This window comes from Phyllostomus discolor, chromosome 6 (genome assembly GCF_004126475.2).
Source record: "Phyllostomus discolor isolate MPI-MPIP mPhyDis1 chromosome 6, mPhyDis1.pri.v3, whole genome shotgun sequence".
NCBI classification, from domain to species: domain Eukaryota; kingdom Metazoa; phylum Chordata; class Mammalia; order Chiroptera; family Phyllostomidae; genus Phyllostomus; species Phyllostomus discolor.
In genome coordinates this window covers 82,198,014-82,216,526 of record NC_040908.2, presented here as the reverse complement: position 1 = coordinate 82,216,526, position 18,513 = coordinate 82,198,014, and the positions used below count along the sequence as shown (strand labels likewise).

Sequence of the window (18,513 nt, the reverse complement as noted above, 5' to 3'; positions counted from 1 at the left end):
GAGAGACATGAGCATGTTCACTGCTTGGGGAGGGAAACAAGGATGTGCAGGATAGGAGTTGGCTGGTCAGAGCTCTCTCTGTGTGTCCAGTGCGCATTTAGTGGCTACTCTCCAGCAGGCTCTGTCCTTTGGAGCAGCTGTGAGGACAGTACCCGGGCCTTGGCTTCTAATTAACACTAATTGGGTAAATGCTGAGACGATCTCTCTCTCCCTTCCCCTTCACTCCCTTCCCCCCACAAAGGCAACTGAGATACAGAGAGGTCAAAAAAGAGACTTTTCCAAATGGAGACAGGCAAGGATGACATGGTGTGAATACCAAGCAGCCACTGTCCATGGAAAGGGAGAGGGACATTGAGAGGCGAGGCTTCTGAGAGCGTGGCAGCTTCTGGGAGTCACTGAGCGAGGAGAAGGAAGACATGGGCCAAAGTTGGGGGGCTGCTGAGGTTTGGGGGCTCAGGTCAGTTTACCAATTTGGTTTCCTGGAGAAATAGGGATGTCTTGTTTATGTGGGAAGTGATGTAGTCAGTCCTCTGGGGCTTGCTCCTTTAATAGTCCTCATCTTTGGTCCCTGAAACTCCTGGTCTACGTTGGTGGGGTAGGTTCCTCTGGTAGTCTGGATGGGAGGGTAGAGACCAGCTGGCTCAGCCTATGTGCAGGGTCAAACACACCGAACACCAATGGAGAGCCTCAGGCAAAAATGTTTTTTTTTTCCTTTCCCTCAGGCTGTGGGTGGGAGTCATGTCTATGTCTGTGGTATGTCTCAGCTATGTCTCAGACAGGCCAAGAAGCTCACGAATTTTAGGTTTGAGGTAGTAAGTTAGTTGCAAAAAGCGTTTTGTATTTCTCTTTATTTTTATTTTGTAAAGCTGGGTGGTGAAAAGGGAATGGCCATCCCATTTTATACATGGAAAAACTGAGGCCACAAGTGAAGTGGTCTGGGACACATTCAGTTCTATTTATTATTATTGTTGTTGTTGTTGTTGTTGTTGTTATTATTACATGTAGGCAGCCAAAGGAAGACAAATGAAATTATGTATCACTTTCTGCCCTGAAAACCTGAGGCATGCCAGATTTTATTCCAAGTGGCTACTTTCCCAAAGAGGAGCACTATTAGGTGCCTGGAAAGGGAACTGCCTTGTTTTGTTCATTTGTATTTTAGAGCAGGACAAGAACCCAAAATGGCTGAAGTTGTAGGCAATCTACTAATAATCCATAATGTTTAGGAAAATATTGCTTTGGTTTTAAAGTTACATGAGGAATACATGCTTGTTAAAAAACTATTTAAACAGTACAGAAGGGGTTAAAGTAAAAAGTCCACAAGCCCACTCTTTCATCTCCTAGGTCCCACTAATTATCCTTCGTGAGATTTCCCACGACTGTACAAGCCTGCATGTTTATATAGATTTTCCTCAAATTAAAAAGAAACAAAACTTTAACACTGTCTTTTGACTTTATGTTTTTCATTTGTCTATTACAACTTTATTATTCTTTACCATTTACAAAGTGCTTTCATTCTCACATTAACCCATCAAGGCACCTGGGACAGGCATTATTTTCCCAGCTGTCTGACTCAGGGAGGTTAGGTCAGCTGCCCACTGACTGTTAGGTGTCCATTTATTGTTGAAGCCACAGCTCAAACCTGGGGTTTCTGGATTCAAATCCAGTGCTTTTGCAAAAATAACAACAATAGCAAATACTAGACTTCATAATAATGATAGCTGACATTCATGTAGCCTTCACTAAGTGCCTGGGACTTCGCTATGTGTACTGCATCTATTATCTCATTGAATATCCATAACTCTATGGGATGAGCACTTTATTAACCTCCCCAGTTCACAGATGAAGAAACCAAGTCAAAGAGCTTTTTAAATAACTTGTTCAGGGTCACACCAGTAGAAACTAGTGGTGCTGAGGTTCAAACTCCAGAGTTTTCCCAGAGTCTGTATTCTCCACTTCTATACCACACTCTCACCCTGTGCCAGGCTCTGCTAGAAGCTGTTTACATATGGTAGCTCATTTCATCCTCATGACAACACTGTATCAAGTGCTGATAACAACACTGGACTACAGGACCAGTGGGATATCACCAATATCCCAATAAGTCATCTTCCAACAGCTCTGGGACACGTTGAGGGCTACATGACCTATCTGGATACTGAATAACTCAATCAGTGGCCCTAAAGGAGCACCCAAGTAAATCTTAGCTAGGCACACTAATAATAGTATCGGCTGAGTGCTTATTCCATCCCAGATTTATGCTAAAGGCTTTCCATATACTTCTCTATTTCATCTTTATAACAATCTGTGATGGAAGGGTTGTAAATCTCATATTACAGATGGAGAACCCAAGGCTCAGAGAGGTTAAATAACTTTCCCAAAGCTACACAGTAAGTGGAAGAGCCAAGACTGGACTCAGGCCTATCTGATCCTGAGGTCTGACTTTGTTTCTGTCCAGCCTATATCTCATTTTCCTGAGTGACTGCGGGCATCAGTGTCTTCTTTCCTTCCCATTCTAAGGCTTGGGATAGTGCCAGCTGAATGTCTGGGGAGAAGTAGTCAGTCTATGGTCTTAGCCTCCTGTATTCCAGAAGAATAATGGCTCCTGCTACTGATTCAGTGTGATCTCAACTCTCCTAGAAATGAAAAGCCCAGACTGTTAGCATTTGTAGGTTGATTTAGCTGAACACATCACCAGGATTTGAGCATTATGCTTGCTCTTTGAATCCTTACAGCATTTAAGATGCATCTCTTGACACTTTGTATTTGCCCTGCATTACAGTCAGCTCAGTCCTTGGCATTTGCCCTACTAGACTATAGGCACTGCAGCACACCCCAAAGGATGTTGTCAAAAGCATGCAAATAATAGGTGCTCAAAAAATGAGTCCCACAGTACCACATTGACCTGAATGTTCAGGGTTGTTCGGGGTCAGATTTGTCTGGCAGAAGCTCCACGTGTGAAACATTCTTCATGAGCAGCCTGCATTTGAGGTTCCATCCCTAACTGTCCTTCCTACTCAAGATCTGTGCTGGAGAAGACAGCCTTCATGTCAGCTCTCCCCCTGGTGTTCCTGGATAGGAGGCTCACCTTGTTCCCACCACACCAACTGCCAGCACCTTGGCCTCCACTGCAGACGGTTACAGAGGATGTAATGGGGAAGTCCTGGTAAGAGTTCTCAGGTTTGGGCCGAGGAAGTGGCTGCCACTTTAGTTCCCCAGCATTCTCTGGGGCCGAAGTTGTGAGTTCTTCAAAGCAAGATAGCTCTTCAGAAATGCAAAGCCTGCAAGGTAATGAATAGCTATGCTTTTGTGCAAATCAAGGAACAAAAATGTGAGTGTACATGTGTATTTCTCAAAAACTGTTCTATGAGGCAGAGGCCAGATGCAACTTTTCACTGTTTATACTGGGGAAGGGGTGGGTAACATGAGGCTTAATCCCACCCAGGCATGCAATGCCTTAGACCCCATGCTTTGTAGTTGTGGTGAAAGGGCAGACTGCTGTGCTGCCACAGAGGGCTCCTGTTGAATACTCACGGACTCCCCTCTGCTGCTGACCCTGCCTGGGAGTCTTTCTGATCACTTCTCCTCCACTCCCTGCCCCTGGCAGCCACCATTCTACTGTTTGTTTCTGAATTTGACTACTCTAAGAACCTCATGCAAGTGGAATCATGTGGTATTTGTTCTTATTTCACTTAGCATAATGTCCTCAAGATTCATCCATGTTGTAACATCTGTCAAAATTCCCATCCTTTTTATGAGTGAATTATATTCCATTGTGTGTATAGACCATATTTTATTTTTCTATTCATCTGTCAATGGACACACAGGTGAGGTTTTAAGCTCCATAAGGATTGCTTCTTGGCCTTTTGGCTAAGATCATGTGTAGCTCCATGAGGCTGTAGTTTTCTTCTCTTTCCATGTGCATGCACATCCATTCACATATTATATAGTCAGGATATACACGTGGAACATGTACAGTGTACCAGGACCTTCATAAGCCTGGTCAAGGATGAGAGAAATTGAACAGCGTCCTTGCTCTTCCAGTGATCACAGACCTGGCAGGGAGCTAGTTCCCTAGTTAGGGCACAGTGAAGACTTGTACAGGAGAGGCAGTTGATTTCTCTGGTGGGAGAGACAGGGGTGTGTATCAGGAAAGGCTTCTCAGAGGATGCAATATTTGAGTTGTTTCATGACAGATCGGTAAGTGATTGGCAGGCAAACAAGCCTGGAAGGGAATTTAAATAGGAGAACAGCACAGGTGTGGGGGAACTGTACTGGGTAAATGGGGGTGGGAGGACAGCATGGGTACAGGCAGTGCCAGTGGCTGGGGCACGGGGGTGGTTGAGGGGAAGGCACAAGAGAGATAAGGCTTCAGTGGCAGGAAGGGGCCAGATTAGTAAGGGTGTTGTTTATCATACAAAGGGGCTTTAGGGTGTTGTAAAGGAGCCAAGCCCAGAAAATCTCAATGGAAACTTCCAGAGGAAAGAGGTGTTAGATCTTCTCTTGCATAGGATGGCAGACTATTTCAGGAGGCAGGGTGTTGGACAAAAATGATTTTCAAGGTTATTATACCTCTTCCCCTTGGTGATCCAAGACATAGAATCTCTGGCCTGAGGAGAATAACTGTGTCTCTAACTTGAGCCCATGTGAGGAGATGTTAGAGGTACCAGCTGTGTTCGTTAGGGGCTGGTGCTGGCATTTGATAACTAAGGAGAACTACCCAGGTATGTGTTTGAAAAACCACAAGCTCAAAAATACCTAGACACTTTGGGCTGAAGTATTGTAGCTAAGGCAGTCAGTTCTAGCTTTCAGCTAGGGAGGAAGCAGTATACACACGGAATCTAAAACATTGTCCAACTGAACAGTTGGGAGCAACCTGGAACTCTCTGCAACTTTCCTCGGGAAAGGGGAGGAGACCTGGACTTGAGTCATGACAGTTTATCCAGATTCTGGTTCTCTCAGTCACCAGCTGTGTGACCTGGCAAAAATTGTTTGACTTCTTTAAACCCTTTATCTCATCTATAAATGAGGCATGGCTAGACTTATTTTGCTTATTTTTCATTAGAAATTTAAGAACGACACAAATGAGTAAGAGAGTATAGGTGATTATGTCTGTGAGGATTGCTATTGCTCTGAGTCCCCTCGTTTGGTGCTGACATGAGCTATGCCCTAGAAATGACAAGTGAGGAAGGGAGAGGCTTGCTGAGTAGAAGAGAGAGAAAAGTATGAAAGGACGTGAAAGAGTTGTGCTAGGGTTTCAGGGACACAGATATGGCTGAGAAAAGCCCAGCCTTTGGGTGTTTGTAGCAGGAATTTACTCGGGGATACCCTGGTGATGGAGCCTGGACTGAGACCTCATAAAGGGTGACTCTGCCTGGGACCTGTCTCTCTGGGAAGCAGTTGTAGAGATCATTGAGATTTGTTACCATGCCAGGCAACCCTGGCAACAGAGCATCAGGTCTGAATTCAGAAGGAAAGCTGGAGTCCAAGCCCTGGCTCTGCCACCCCTTTGGTCTACACAACCCCTCTGTGCAGGGCTCCTCATCTGTCAGTTTGAAATAAAACCTACTTTACCTGGTGGGCATTAAATGTGAAAGTGCTGTTTAAACTATAGAGATCTAAAGAAATGTTGGCTTCTTATATTGCCATTCCCATTCACACAGCTGGAAGATGGTACTGTCTTCCCAAAAACATCTCAGCTGTTATCACCAATTCTGGGTCCTGGGCCCACCCGTCCATCCCAGACACTTTGCTGTTTGCCAGCCTTAGCTACCCAGTATGCCTGTAAAAGCTAAGAATACGTTATAAAACTGTTGTAAGGTTTTATGAGCCCTCTTTCCTTCCCAGGGACCCATCTTGGTGCTGTGAATCACATACCAGCATCTGTATGTGGGGCTCTGAGTGTGGGCACAGAGAAGGACAGAAGATGGGATGGGAGAGGTGGCTTCGTGGGGGTATTTGGAGCAGTGGGATTGTGTGGACTCAAAAGTGCTCCAGCTCTGGGTGACCTTGCCTTCTCCTGCCACTTCCATTACTTGCACCATTTGGTCTGGCCCAAGAGACAGGAAGTAAAAAGAGGAAGAGGGAGGAGAAAAAGGTATATTGGTTCAATACAAAAGTTTCGAGTCATACAGACCTTGGTACTTCTCACCCCCTCCATCTTCTGGGCCTTAATTTTGTCATCTGCAAAATGGGGATAATTATAGTACTAAATTTACAGGACTGTTCAAATAAAATAATGGAGGCAAAGTGCCTAGCAAGATGTCTGCAACGAAGTGCTCAATACATGTTAAGTATTATTTTTGCACAGTGTTAGTGGGTTGTGAAACATCCAATAAATATTTTCTGAATGAATAAGTGAATGTATGAATAAACAAATGCACAAAATGAAACAGTTCAAGAAGAGGAACAGAGAAAACAATCTTAGCTCAAGTCACCTCTTCCATGTAACCCTCTCTGAGCCTCTCTGACTTCTGTTTTCATTACCTAAAAATTGAGGATTTGGGATTAGTTTACCTTCACTATCTCTCCCAACTCTCATATTGGAAGCTTCTTGATTCATTACTTAATTCATTGCTTTACCCATTATTTACGGAGCATCTATTTCTGCTAAGCAGTGCTCTATTTACTGTGATCAAAATGCCTGAAACCCTCCCCTGCTTGACATTTGCTTTCTAGTGGTGGCAGAAGTGAAACACACACAAAACATGTTGGATAAATAAGTTATAGAATAAGTTAGGCATTGTTAAGTTCTATGGAGAACTGGAAAGCAGGGTGAGGCAATGGTGCGTGCTGGGAGAAAGGTATTCCAGTTTTAAGTAGGGAGGTCAGGTCAGGGTAGGTCTCCATTGATACAGTACTCTTGGGTCAAAGGTGGTGAAGAAGGGAGTTATGTTGATATCTAGGGAAGTCCAGATAGAGAGAACAGCCATCAAGGGGCCCTGAGGTAGGAGCTTATCTGACTTGGCAAAAGAATAGCAAGGACCACTGAACCTTATCCTCACTGAAAAAGAGAGCAGAACATGAAATGTATTCCCCTCAGCTGGCCAGGGAAACACTCCAGCTGTGGTCCATCATCCCTCTTCTGACCTATGTACCTGTACTTTTTGGACTATAAGATGTGCCCCCCAAATTTGGGAGGAAAATGGGGATGTGTCTTATAGTCCGAATGTAGCTTACCTGGCTCACTGTGGGGTCGGGGGTGATGGCCTATGTCATTTATGTTATTAAATATTTTACCACATTTTTTTGCTTCAAAATTTTTTCCCTGTTTTCCTCCTCTGAAACCTAGGTGTGTCTTATAGTCTGAAAATTTGGTGCTCTTGTTCTCCTGTCCCTAGTATCCCTATGTCTTATCCTGGCCAAGATTGTCTTGTTTGAGGATATATGGTATTGAGGAAGTTGCTTTTTAAATTGAATAATTTAAATGTTATCAATTATTCTTTCGGGTAAAAACAAGACACCTGGCCTTTGGTTGGGCAGGAAGGATTGGGCATCTTAATCTGGAAGAAAGAAGCAGGTGAAGAATGTGGACAGGGATAGGGAAAGCAAGAAGGGATAGGTGGCAGAACCAGCTCCTACTAATTCTTTCTGGTGCTGGGAAGGGCACTGGCCTGAGAGTCAGACACCTGGTTCCAGCCGTGATCCAGTCAGCAGCATGCTGGGAAACCTTGTTCAAGGCATCCCACTCTTGACCTCTGTTTCCTCTTCTCTATAATTTGGGGGTATTGAACTTTGAGATATATAAAAGTCTTCAAGTCCAGAGGGCTTATGTCCATCTTTCGCACAAGACTGTAAACTCCTGGAAGTATAAGTCTAACTCATCATGAATTTTCAGCATCTGTACCACAGGGACCATGTTCATTGACTAACTGAACGGTTTGACCTTAGTAAAGGGCTTCCCTCTGTCAGGTGGACCTGTATTAGGAGGTAGCCTTAAGCATGAGCCCCTTGCCTGCTCTGGCCTTAGATAACTTGCTCCACTGAGTAACCTCTTCAGCCTACAGGACCTTTTATCAAGGTATAGCTGATATATAGTTGATATAGTTGATGGAAAAATCAGTTTGTTCACTTTTCATTAATTTTTCTCAAGTGGGCTGATTGTAGGGGGAGAGGATGCTGGGAGTTGATTGGATGGATAGATAGGCCTGAGTCAGCCTCTCTTTCTTCTAGAAGCCTTCTTGGGCCAATTTACCTTTCCCTTCCCTTACTCATCTTCAGTTCAAAGCCACACCTCCACGGGCCTCTGAGCCCTCAGTACTGGGGGTCTCCAGACTTGCTTACTCTGGCCTCACATGGATGCCTGCTGCTCTAAAGAGGGGAACCTATGTTCCTGCATGCATCTCCACACTCCTCCAGAGTGAGGCCCTGCTGGCTGCTTTCGAGGCCCGAGGCCCGTAATTGCCCTGCTATTGATCTGTGATGGTAATTCTGAAGCAGCCATCGGTGCTCTGTGGGGGAGCCAGTGGCCAGTACTAGGGATATGGCGATTATGGAGGAATGGCTTTGACTGCCAAAGAGTCTGTGAAGTTGCAGTGGCTGTCAACTCTGCATGACACTGCCGAGGTTCTTGGGGATAGAACTACTGAACCCCCATCCTCCTTAGCTGTGGCAGCAGAGAGGATAAAGAACAAGGTGGATGGTCTCACTCCTTATTCTGGCTGGTTGACAGGGTTGGAGGGGGGTGGGATTAGAAAGTGGACTCTTTATCTAGGACCTGCCAGTGTCTTTTACCATCAAAGAACGGATGCATTGCTGGTGACTTGAAAGTGACATTTCAGGCTGGTGTACCAAGTGAAGTCCCTTCCTGCGGGAAATAGTTCCAGAGGACGGGGTCACATCCAAGCAGAGAGAGTGCCTGAGCTGTTGACTTGAAAAAAAATAATGAGTGTAAAGAAGTTCATAAAAACTAGTTTCAGCACCTTACTTACATGGCCTCAGTCCCATGCAGAGAAATCACTCAAGCCCCGCCAAAGGCTGGGAGAGAAAATGTGAAGATGCTGAGCCTAGAGCCTTAGGTGTTCTGGTGACAACCTGTGAGATCTCTGAGGAGTTTTTTACATCCTCTGAGTCTTGGTTAGCTTATTTGAAAATGGGAATTCCAACAGAACAGGGAAGGTGAGAGAATTATGTGAGAAAGCAGATGTGAAAATGCTTTATAAACCATAAACCACTAACGAAAGTTAGCTGCAACAGTTTTGTTCACTTTTAGCAGCTGGCAATAAGTAGCATTTCAAATCAAGATTTATAATACAAACAAGGTGTTTCTTCTTCTCTCACAGAAGCCACCATAATCTCTGCCCAGAAAGGCAATGAGCACTTAGAACACAGGTGACAAACACAAGGCCTGTGGGCCAAATCCAGCCCTCCACCTTGTTTTATTTGCCCTGCACCTTGTTTCTACCCGGTGGCAGTGCCAAGCTCCTTGCCCCTAGCTAAAGAGTAGTTCCATTTATACAGTCCTAAAATTACACTTAGCCCTTTGAAGACAACTGAGAGGCTGACATGGCCCGGGTGAAAATGAGTTTGACACCCCTGGCTTAGAGGGTTTGAAGAGCTCCCCAGTCTCCTCCCAGCACCAGCCTGTACTCATTCCCCCTACCCTTCCATCTCCTAAGACCTTGGACAAATGACTTAACCTCTCTTAAGCAGTTAGCTCTCATATAGAATTGCTGGAATATACATTCTTGTTATCTTTTGCACTTCTCCATTTGTTCCCCCATCCTGTCCTAAACTTTCTCATCTTCCTGTGGACCTACATTTGTCTCCCAGAATCTTCTCTCTACTCCCTTGAGCCATGAGCCCCCTTTCTTCACATTCTTTCTAGGTTTTGGCCAGAGAAATCTATTTCTTACCCTCAAGGGATGCCCCTGAGAATTCTTTAAGCCGATGGGAGCATGGGAGTGGGGAAAGGTCTCGATTATGCAATTATCTGATTAGCAGTAATTTGATCACTCCTGCAATTTCCTTCACAGGAGCCTCCTATAAAATAATGAGCGGGATTTTGTCTTCTTCTACCCATCCCCCACCTTGTTGTTGTTTTGTCTGGAGTGCCTGTCATCAGAAATTTGGTCGATGCCTACATGGTCCTTGAAGAGGCGAGGAGGATGGGGAGCCGCTGGAGGCAGGACTCCTGGGGAAGGGAATCTGCCAAGTTCTCCTCAGCTCCTGCCGAACGGAGACGGCGGGAGGCATCGCGCAGGATGAGGCCACTCAGGTCTCCGAGGGACTGTCTCCGGTCTCTGTAGCGACTCCCCCTGACTGCCCCGAACTCGGTACCTGGGACAGCTAGGAATTGACACTCGGAAATACACCCGAGGCTGGAAGGGTGCAGCTAGGCTTACGCAGGACTTAGTCACTGGGGTGCAGGGGGCAGCGCTCCAGGGTACACCGGCATCGCTCGGTCTCCCCGGGCCCAGGCACCGCACTCGCTCCCCATTTCCCGCCACGTGGGCTGTAGCAACGAGAGGGCAAATATCCCCAAGGTGTTGTAAAAATTCCCGGCAATTTCTTCTCCCCTTGGGCAGAGACTGCTGTATGTTCCGGGACACTGGCCCGGTTGTGCAATCAGCGCTAGGTAACCTGCGGGGACCCGTAATTGCTCTGGAGCCACCTGGGATTTTGCAAGGTAAGCACACCAAGCGCTCCTCCCCGCGTCTAGGTGCTCACCACACGCCGGCGCAGGTCCTCCGGTAATTGACATCCTGATCAGCGGAGGGGGTGGGATGGCTGCGGGTAGGGGGGTACGTGGCAGGGGGGGGGGGGAGGGGGCGGTGCACTGGGCCAGGTGGGGCGAGCTTCAGCTCCGTGCAGCTGAGACAGCAGCGATGCGCTAATGGGACCGGGTGGGAAGGAAAAAGTGGTGGGAACTGCAGGGACTTGTGGCTGGAGAAGGGCCACCTCGTCAAGTCCCCGGGGGCAGAGGGCCTTAGGGGATAGGGGATCTCCATTTCCTCCGGGGAAGAGATGCCTCATTGATGAGCCTTGTCATCATCCTTCAAGCGTAATTTTTTTAAATTGCAAAAATCTTACAGAGCTATTAACCTCAAAAGAGTTTAACATATGGCAGACCGAGTCTCCCTCTTACCCTAATTATAAGGCTTGCAGTAATGGGGCTGTCTTTTAAGTTACAGCTGCTGCGCTTTTGGCTTTCGCTAACATTACATCCTATTAAAGAGCTACGTTAAATGCATGCAAATTGCTGGAGCGACCGCGCTCTCCCGACCAAAGAAGGGGACCGACTGCAGCTGAGGCTGCGATACTGAGGGTCAGACTTACCCTGCTGCGAGCGCCATATGATCTATCAATCAAACTCCTCTCATTAATTAACTAATTCATTAAATATCTTTATATATGAAGGCCCAGCCAGGCAGAACATGGTGTTGACAGGGACGTGTCCCATCAGCACTTACTCCTCACTTTCCCTCCCCTCCCTCACAAATAACCTGATGACTAAGACAGGTCAACTTCCCAGGGTCTGCAGAGAATAGAAGCAGTCATTGTCCTTGGAAACCTCTGGGGGCACCCTCCTTTGGCCACCAGTGCACAACAAACACCCCCTCCCCCACCCGGCCCCAATACACACACTCTGGCCTCCTTCTTGGTATGGTTGTTAACAGGCTGCATAGGCGTCTGGTGCCTCGTGTCCCGGTACACCTAAGGGACCGGGACTGGACTGGGCCTCGCTCATCTTGTAGCCCAAGTGACCAGCATAGGGCCCAGTACATGGCAGATGCTGTAAACATTTCTGGACTATATTGGAGTGCTTTCTTCTCTCCAGTAACTCAGCACCGGGGAAGCCTTCTTTTGCAACACCCTTCCGGGCTGTCCAACAGGATCAGGACGGCCATGTGAGTAGATGACATCCCTGAAGAGCAATGGTGGAAGGAGGGGTGGCGGTGCTGGAGGAGGGACAGGGATGGGGAGAAATGAACTTTTGAAGTTCAGAGTTAGTAAACCATATGCAGCCACAGTACTCAGACATGAAGCAAACGCTTGCAAGAAGAATGAAGCTGTGCCATTCTACGAACAAAAGAAAGACACTTTAGAATAAATGGTGAGCTTCCTCATTTATATATGTTTGTTGTATATACTTACGTATATACATATACAGGGTGGTGCTGTCACCCCTCTCTCCTCTGCTGGGCTGGTTGGTCTTTGTTCTAAGTTTGGGAGGATGGAGATGACAGCATACCCCAGGATCAAAGCTGTGACTCTCGGCTCTCAGCTGGTTGACATGGCTTGGAGTGATTTTCTGTATAGAGCACCTCTGGCAGACAAAGCCAACTATCTCAAAGCAGAGTGTTTGCAAAGACCTGGGCCTTGAGCACCTGGGTACCAGGAGTGAGGATGGCATGAGCACCTCTAAGCAAGCTCCTGGAGAATACTATTCTGTCAGAATCTGGCCCCTGTTAGAGAGGTCAGTCACAGGTGAGGGCTGCAGGTCAAAATAAAGAGGGCTTATGTAGTGTTAGTTATAGTTCCTGCTATTCAACTTATGCAAGTTTCAGTCCACCCAAATAAAGTGAAGTGTGCAGGTAACTTTCAAAGCCTCAGAATTCCTGGGCATGATAGAGCTCACAGGACGTACTGGGGATATGTGCCAAATCCTTTTGTTTCCCCTTTCTCCCTGCTGTTCTTCACCTCACACACTCTCTTGCCCTTCTGAGATGTGGGCTAATGGACTTTGGCTGTTAGCACCTGTGATGTTGGGTACCAAGCTCACCATGGGCCTCTATAGCTTCTTATGGCCACCTCAGTTCCCAAGAATAGTTTTGGAAGGGGGTGTGCTGTGCTAATAGGGTTTAATGGTAACCTTGGAATCAATTTTCCCTCCCAGAAGAAAATTCTCCCAGCTTAGGCTGCACAGACTGTAATAGTGAAAATGGCTCTAGATTTGAAAAATTGGCATGTTGTAGTCCAACAAGGCAATTTTTGAATTGTTCCATGCAGCTTTGTGCCTGTGGATGCTATGCTGCTTGTATCTTAAAGCTACAAGATGGGGAACACTTTCCAGCCAAAAACAGCCCCAAGGTGGCTTTTTCATCTCCCACCCCAGCGGTTTTTGTTGTTGTTGTTGTTGTTGTTGTTGTTGTTCACTTGCCCTAAATCCTTGGACTTTTGACCTCTGTCTTAGCAGCTGCCAGAGCTATTGGACAAGGAGAGAGTGCTGTGGCTTCCTGTAGAGCCTTACTCCTGAGGGCAAAGGCCCTGGGAAAGAGGGTTTCCTGGAGGCCATAGGTATGTGCACAGGCTGCAAGGAATGGCCAGGAGAGCTCAGGACCCCTGTTTCCAATGAGCTTTTCCTGACCACTGTCAAAGCTCGGCCTTTCTTGATGAGAAACTCAGAAGAGGAAATGTGTTTGATCGTTGTACAACATACTTGATTTTGATGAGCTGTGTTTTCTCTATTATGAAAGGCACACTGTTTTGTTTTTGTAAACATCAAAGTGCAAAGTAAGGAAGGCATCTTAGGATAAAAATGTATGATATGTATTTTAAGTAATAGAACCATAGAATGGGAGAACTGCAAGGCAGTTTACCAGTTACTCAGTAAACATCCTCCATGTACAGATGGGGAAATGGAAGTTGCCCAAAGTCACACATCTGGTTACTGGAGAAGAACTTGCTCCCACTATACTGTGCTCCAGGCTTCTTGAGTAATGATCCAAATGACCTGTTGTTTGATTTTTCTGTTCCCCAGGGTCACAGCTCTCTTTTCCAGCTTATTCAGCTTATTCCCCCTTTCATGAGTTCTCTTAATGGTAGGCCCTATTTGCTGACTCAAGATTAGACCATGCAATATGTCCAAATGGAACATGGAACAAGTGCTAGCCTAGGGTTGACCTGCTAATTGGTCTCCCTGCTGCCCACCTTGTTCCCCTCTAATTCATTTCTCTCAATATGTCCTGTGATCTCTGTCATGCCCATGGATCATCCCATTCCCTTACTTCGCTGGATACAATTCAGACTCTTTTCTGTGGCTTACCATGCAATTCATGCTATGACTTGTGCTTGTTTCTCCAGCCTCACATCTCACAACCATTTGCCATTCTCTTTATACCACCTTATCTTCACCTCATTATCCCTAGTTTCCTGAAGATATTTTCTTCATTTCCTTAAATGCATCTTGACCTCAGTCACCTTCATATTCCTCAATTGTCTTTGCACACTCAATTATAAATCCTCCTGGAAGTCTCTTTACCCAAACCTGTTCCCCTCATTTCCATCTCCTTTCACCTGCCTAGCTCTGACTCATCTTTCTGTTTCATCTGAGACCAAGTTTCTCTTCTCAAAGCCCTGCAGTCTGGATTAGGGACTCCTCCTGTGAACTCCAATGGCACCCTTTATTTTGCCTGTGCTATCCCTTACCACTCTGTATTGCAGTGGCCTGTTGACCACTTTGAATCTTCCATTAGAATGTAAGCTCCAGGTGGGCAGGGTCATATTATGTTGACTGTTTTATACTAGCACCATGAAGACTGCCTGGCTTATGATAGGTACTCCATGAGTAGTTGAATGACCCATAAAAATGAGGCTGCTACCATAAAATAACAACAGCTGATGTTTAGAGAGTGCTTCCATATGTCAGAGATTATGCTCCGTGCTTTATGAGCATCATCTCATTTATAGTAGTTTCTTTTTTTAAATCTTTACCCAAGGATATATTTATTGATTTTAGAGAGAAAGGGAGAGAGAGAGGAAGAGAGAAGCATTAATGTGAGCAAGGAATGTTGATTGGTTGCCTCCTGTACACACTCTGACCAGGGATCCAACCCACAATGTAGGTATGTGCCCTGACCAGGAATCGAACTTGCAAACTTTTGGTGTATGGGATGATACTCCAACCAACTGAGCCACTTGACTGGGGCAAATTTATAGTAGTTATATGACTTGAATGAGACCAGAGTCAGAGATTCTAATCCTGGCCCTGCCACCAGTTGGCTATGTGACTTTTAATGATTATCATGGTTTCCTCATCTTTAAAATTAAGGAGAGAGAAGGGGGCAAGCAGAGCTTAATTTCTCAGTTCTTTATCCTAGGCAAAGACAGAGTCAAGAGTCAGTCCATGTGGGCTTAGTGAAATCAACCCTCAGACTTGAGAGAAGCAGCAGACACAGAGGGTCAACTTTCTAGTGTGGGAGCAAGAGGAGAGGGATATGGCCCAGAGGCTGGGAAGGGCAGCAGGTTGCTGTCTCGTGCTGTGGTAGAGCTTCAAAATAGAGGAGCCTGCTGCTAGCCGAGTCATTAATGCCGGTCCCCTTGCCATCACCTCGAGCATTGTCTGATTTAAGTGTAATAGCTTGTTTGGTGGATTTTGCCTTCTATAGAAATCCCCCCAAGAGTGAAGTGCTGCATTCAGCCCGGAGAGCACGGGCCTTTGTGCGCTGAAGGCTGGGCCTCTGCTGAACGTGTTTGGAGTTGGTTATCAAAGGGGCAGATAAATTAGAGTGCAGGGCTGAAAAGAGAGAAAGAGGGGGTCCTTTCATGAGCAGGGCTGAGCACTTAGGCAGCTGACTTGGGGCTGGGAAGCCCCAAGGCTGTCCTTCTTGCCTTTTGGCAACAGTACTGCTATAAGCAGGCCTGGCTATCCCTGGCAGAGCCTAAACTCTGAGATCCAACCAGGCCCTGGGGGGCAGAAGGAGGGGTGGCAAGTGATGTTTATAACGGAATGGCCTCCAGTGTCTAGAGGAGGGCTGCAGGGAAGCTGAATACAGTACTTGTGAATACAGTACTTGCCCTCCTTGTCCCACGCTCCCTTGTAGCCCTGTTTAGATAGTTGTATAAACCTTAATCCCGCACCCCCTGGATTTATTGAAATCATGTTCTGATGGTGCTGAAGGCTCCAAGGGGCCTCTTTAGCCTTATGAATGCTATTCAGGGGCTTGGACCCTTCTGTTTATTGACACCACCCCCATCTGCCTCCCTCCAGTCCCCAACATACACCTATGAGCTGGTTCTCAGGACACTTTTATGGAGGGCCCTGATCAGTCAGGTCCTGGGCACTTGCATTTCTCTGTGGATTTCACTTCTGATGTCCAGATGCAGAGGCCAAGCTGGGCACATCTGCCAGCTGATCCATAGGCAGGGCCACTTAAATAATAAGTTCCACCAAATGCCCAGGGTTTTCCTATAAGAATATCTCCAGTATCCAGTGGGTCTTTTGCCCCCACCCCTCATCAGTGTCCTGAGACCCTCATTGACAGCTTCGTACCCTGTGGGATCTTAATCAACAGGATCATTCCTCAAGGAACCAGATAACTGACTTTTGATTGCCCATTAGTGACTAACTCTTAACAACAACATCTTAAGTGCATATCATTTTCCAGCTGGAAGGAACCTGAGACATCAAACTGTAGACCTATTATTAAACCTGTTTGGAGTTGCACATATTTTAAATAATTGTCTGAAAGTTATGACATATAAAAATTTACCTGCCATTTCAAGGAGTTCATGCCCTCGAAATCTATGTGTATGTCTTGCTTTGACTGCATGTTTGAATCACGTGGGAGCTTCTGTAAAATTCCAGAGGCCTGGGCCTTAATACACAGAGTCTCTGATTCATTTGGTCCATGGTGGGTCTGGTCATTGATGCTTTTTTTATGAAACATTCTGGGAGATTCTGATGCAACCAGGATTGAGAATCATTGCCCCAGGGCTTCTTAGACATGCCCCTTTCCAAGATTAAGAACCCAGGTTGCAGACAGTCAATGCCCGCAAAGAGAAGTTCAGAGGAAGGCACATGCTGGAGCTGTTACAGGAAAGGGTTAGACGCCAAGAGCAGATTTGTCATTTTGCCCACTGTGTTTAAAATCCTTTCCTTCTTTCTCACCCCTTGAGGGGGTGGTTCCTTAGTATTGACTTAAAATAATTCACGCATACCACAGTGGGGAGAGAGCCTGGTTGCCTTGATATGCTTTTGTCATTTCAAGGAGCTCAATAAAAATTTAGTTTCAGTCTTCACTCAATGCAACTTCTGCATAGAGGTCTTATGTTGTAAACCAGATTTCTTTTTTCATCTGGTCACCTCCAGGGAAATTGTGTATTTGAAATTCAAACAGTATTTGGACAAAGAGAATTTCTTATTATATGTGGTGGGGAAGGCCAATGGGAGGAAAGCACCGAGAAATGATTGAGTGACATTTCTATTTGCTAGTTTGACTTTTCCACCAGCGGCACCCATGTGTTGGGGCGCCAGAGAAGTTGAGCTTCCAGGTGTGGACTGAAAATGCCAAACCCCTGGAAAAAATTGCCTGGAGGACTTTTTCACCTGGAGGAGAAAGATGTGAGTGGGCTAGACACAGAGTAGAAGAGTCAATGTGACCTCGAGCTGATATCATTGGTAGCAGTGAATGTAAGACAGGGAAAGAATTCTGTGTTTTGCACAAGTTCTTTCTAGGAAGCAGATTGTTTGAGTTCTAGACTCTCAATGGGGAAAGTAACTCAGAAATCATCAGAGACTACCTATTTGTTAGGTGAATCCACACTATAACATCCTGACACTGGTCAAGCATTTAAATTGATTCATACATTGAGTCATACATTTATTGGATATCCACAATGTCTGGCACTTGGCAAGGTGTGTAGGGCAATTCAGAGACTGACAGGTAATACCTGCCTTTAAGTAACTTATAGTTTTCCTTAGGACCCAAATGGCTACAATGTCAGGGAGACTTGGTACATGCTGTGAAGGCAGGAAGCTGAGGGGAAGAAAATCAACCTTGATTGCAGTCCATCAGGAGCCAGAGATTTTTCCCAAAATACTTCTTTTAATCATGATAACAACACTTGAAAATAAGTACTGTTATCATCACCCCCTTTTCATAGACAAGGAAACTGATGCTCAGAGAGGTGAGTTTATTTTCTTAAGGTGGCAGAGCCAATAACAAGAGTGAGCATGTTAACCTAGCATTTTCCAGGCTAATGCAAGTGTTACTATAACAATCCATTTTCATAAGATGAATTCAAAAAGCATAAAGACCAGTTTTAGGCTGAAGTCAGGGATGAGCAGGGAGAGGTGTAAGCAGGCAGAAATGGGGTGATAGATGGTACACTGAGAACAGAGCTATCCAGGCTGGATAGTGCCCTAGTGCTGGAGGGGGGCGGGAAGACAAAAAGCAGCACCTTGGACTGGAATGTGGGGGTAGAGATGACTGAGAAAGAAGGTGGGTTAGTACAGATTTTTGAAGGCACAGAAGCTGAGGAGTTAGGATTTGCAGTGGGATAAGTAGTGAGAAGCTTCTAAAAGATTTTGAGGAGAGAGGGAGAATAGTGTGATCATTGCTATTCTTGACTTAGGAATAAGAGTGGAGATTCTGAATCCTGGCTCTGTTATTTCCTAGCAGATTAGTTAAGCTTTCTGTGCCTCAGTTCTCTCATCTATAAAATGGGAATGATGAATAGTGCTTACCTCATGGTGTTGTTGTGAGCATCAGATAAGTAATGCTCACATAAGGAGTGCTTAGAATAATGCCTGGTACATAGTTAAACCCTTCCTAGATGTTGGGTACAATTTTT

General features: G+C 45.8%; 1 non-coding gene across 1 annotated transcript; it reads right to left on the bottom strand.

Moving 5' to 3' along the window:
- Positions 1-997: 997 nt before the first annotated feature.
- Positions 998-1,141, bottom strand: LOC114501147. Its single transcript, XR_003684911.1, has one exon. It is a non-coding gene; the product is annotated as a small nucleolar RNA SNORA67 (small nucleolar RNA).
- Between the last annotated feature and the right edge of the window lie 17,372 nt (positions 1,142-18,513).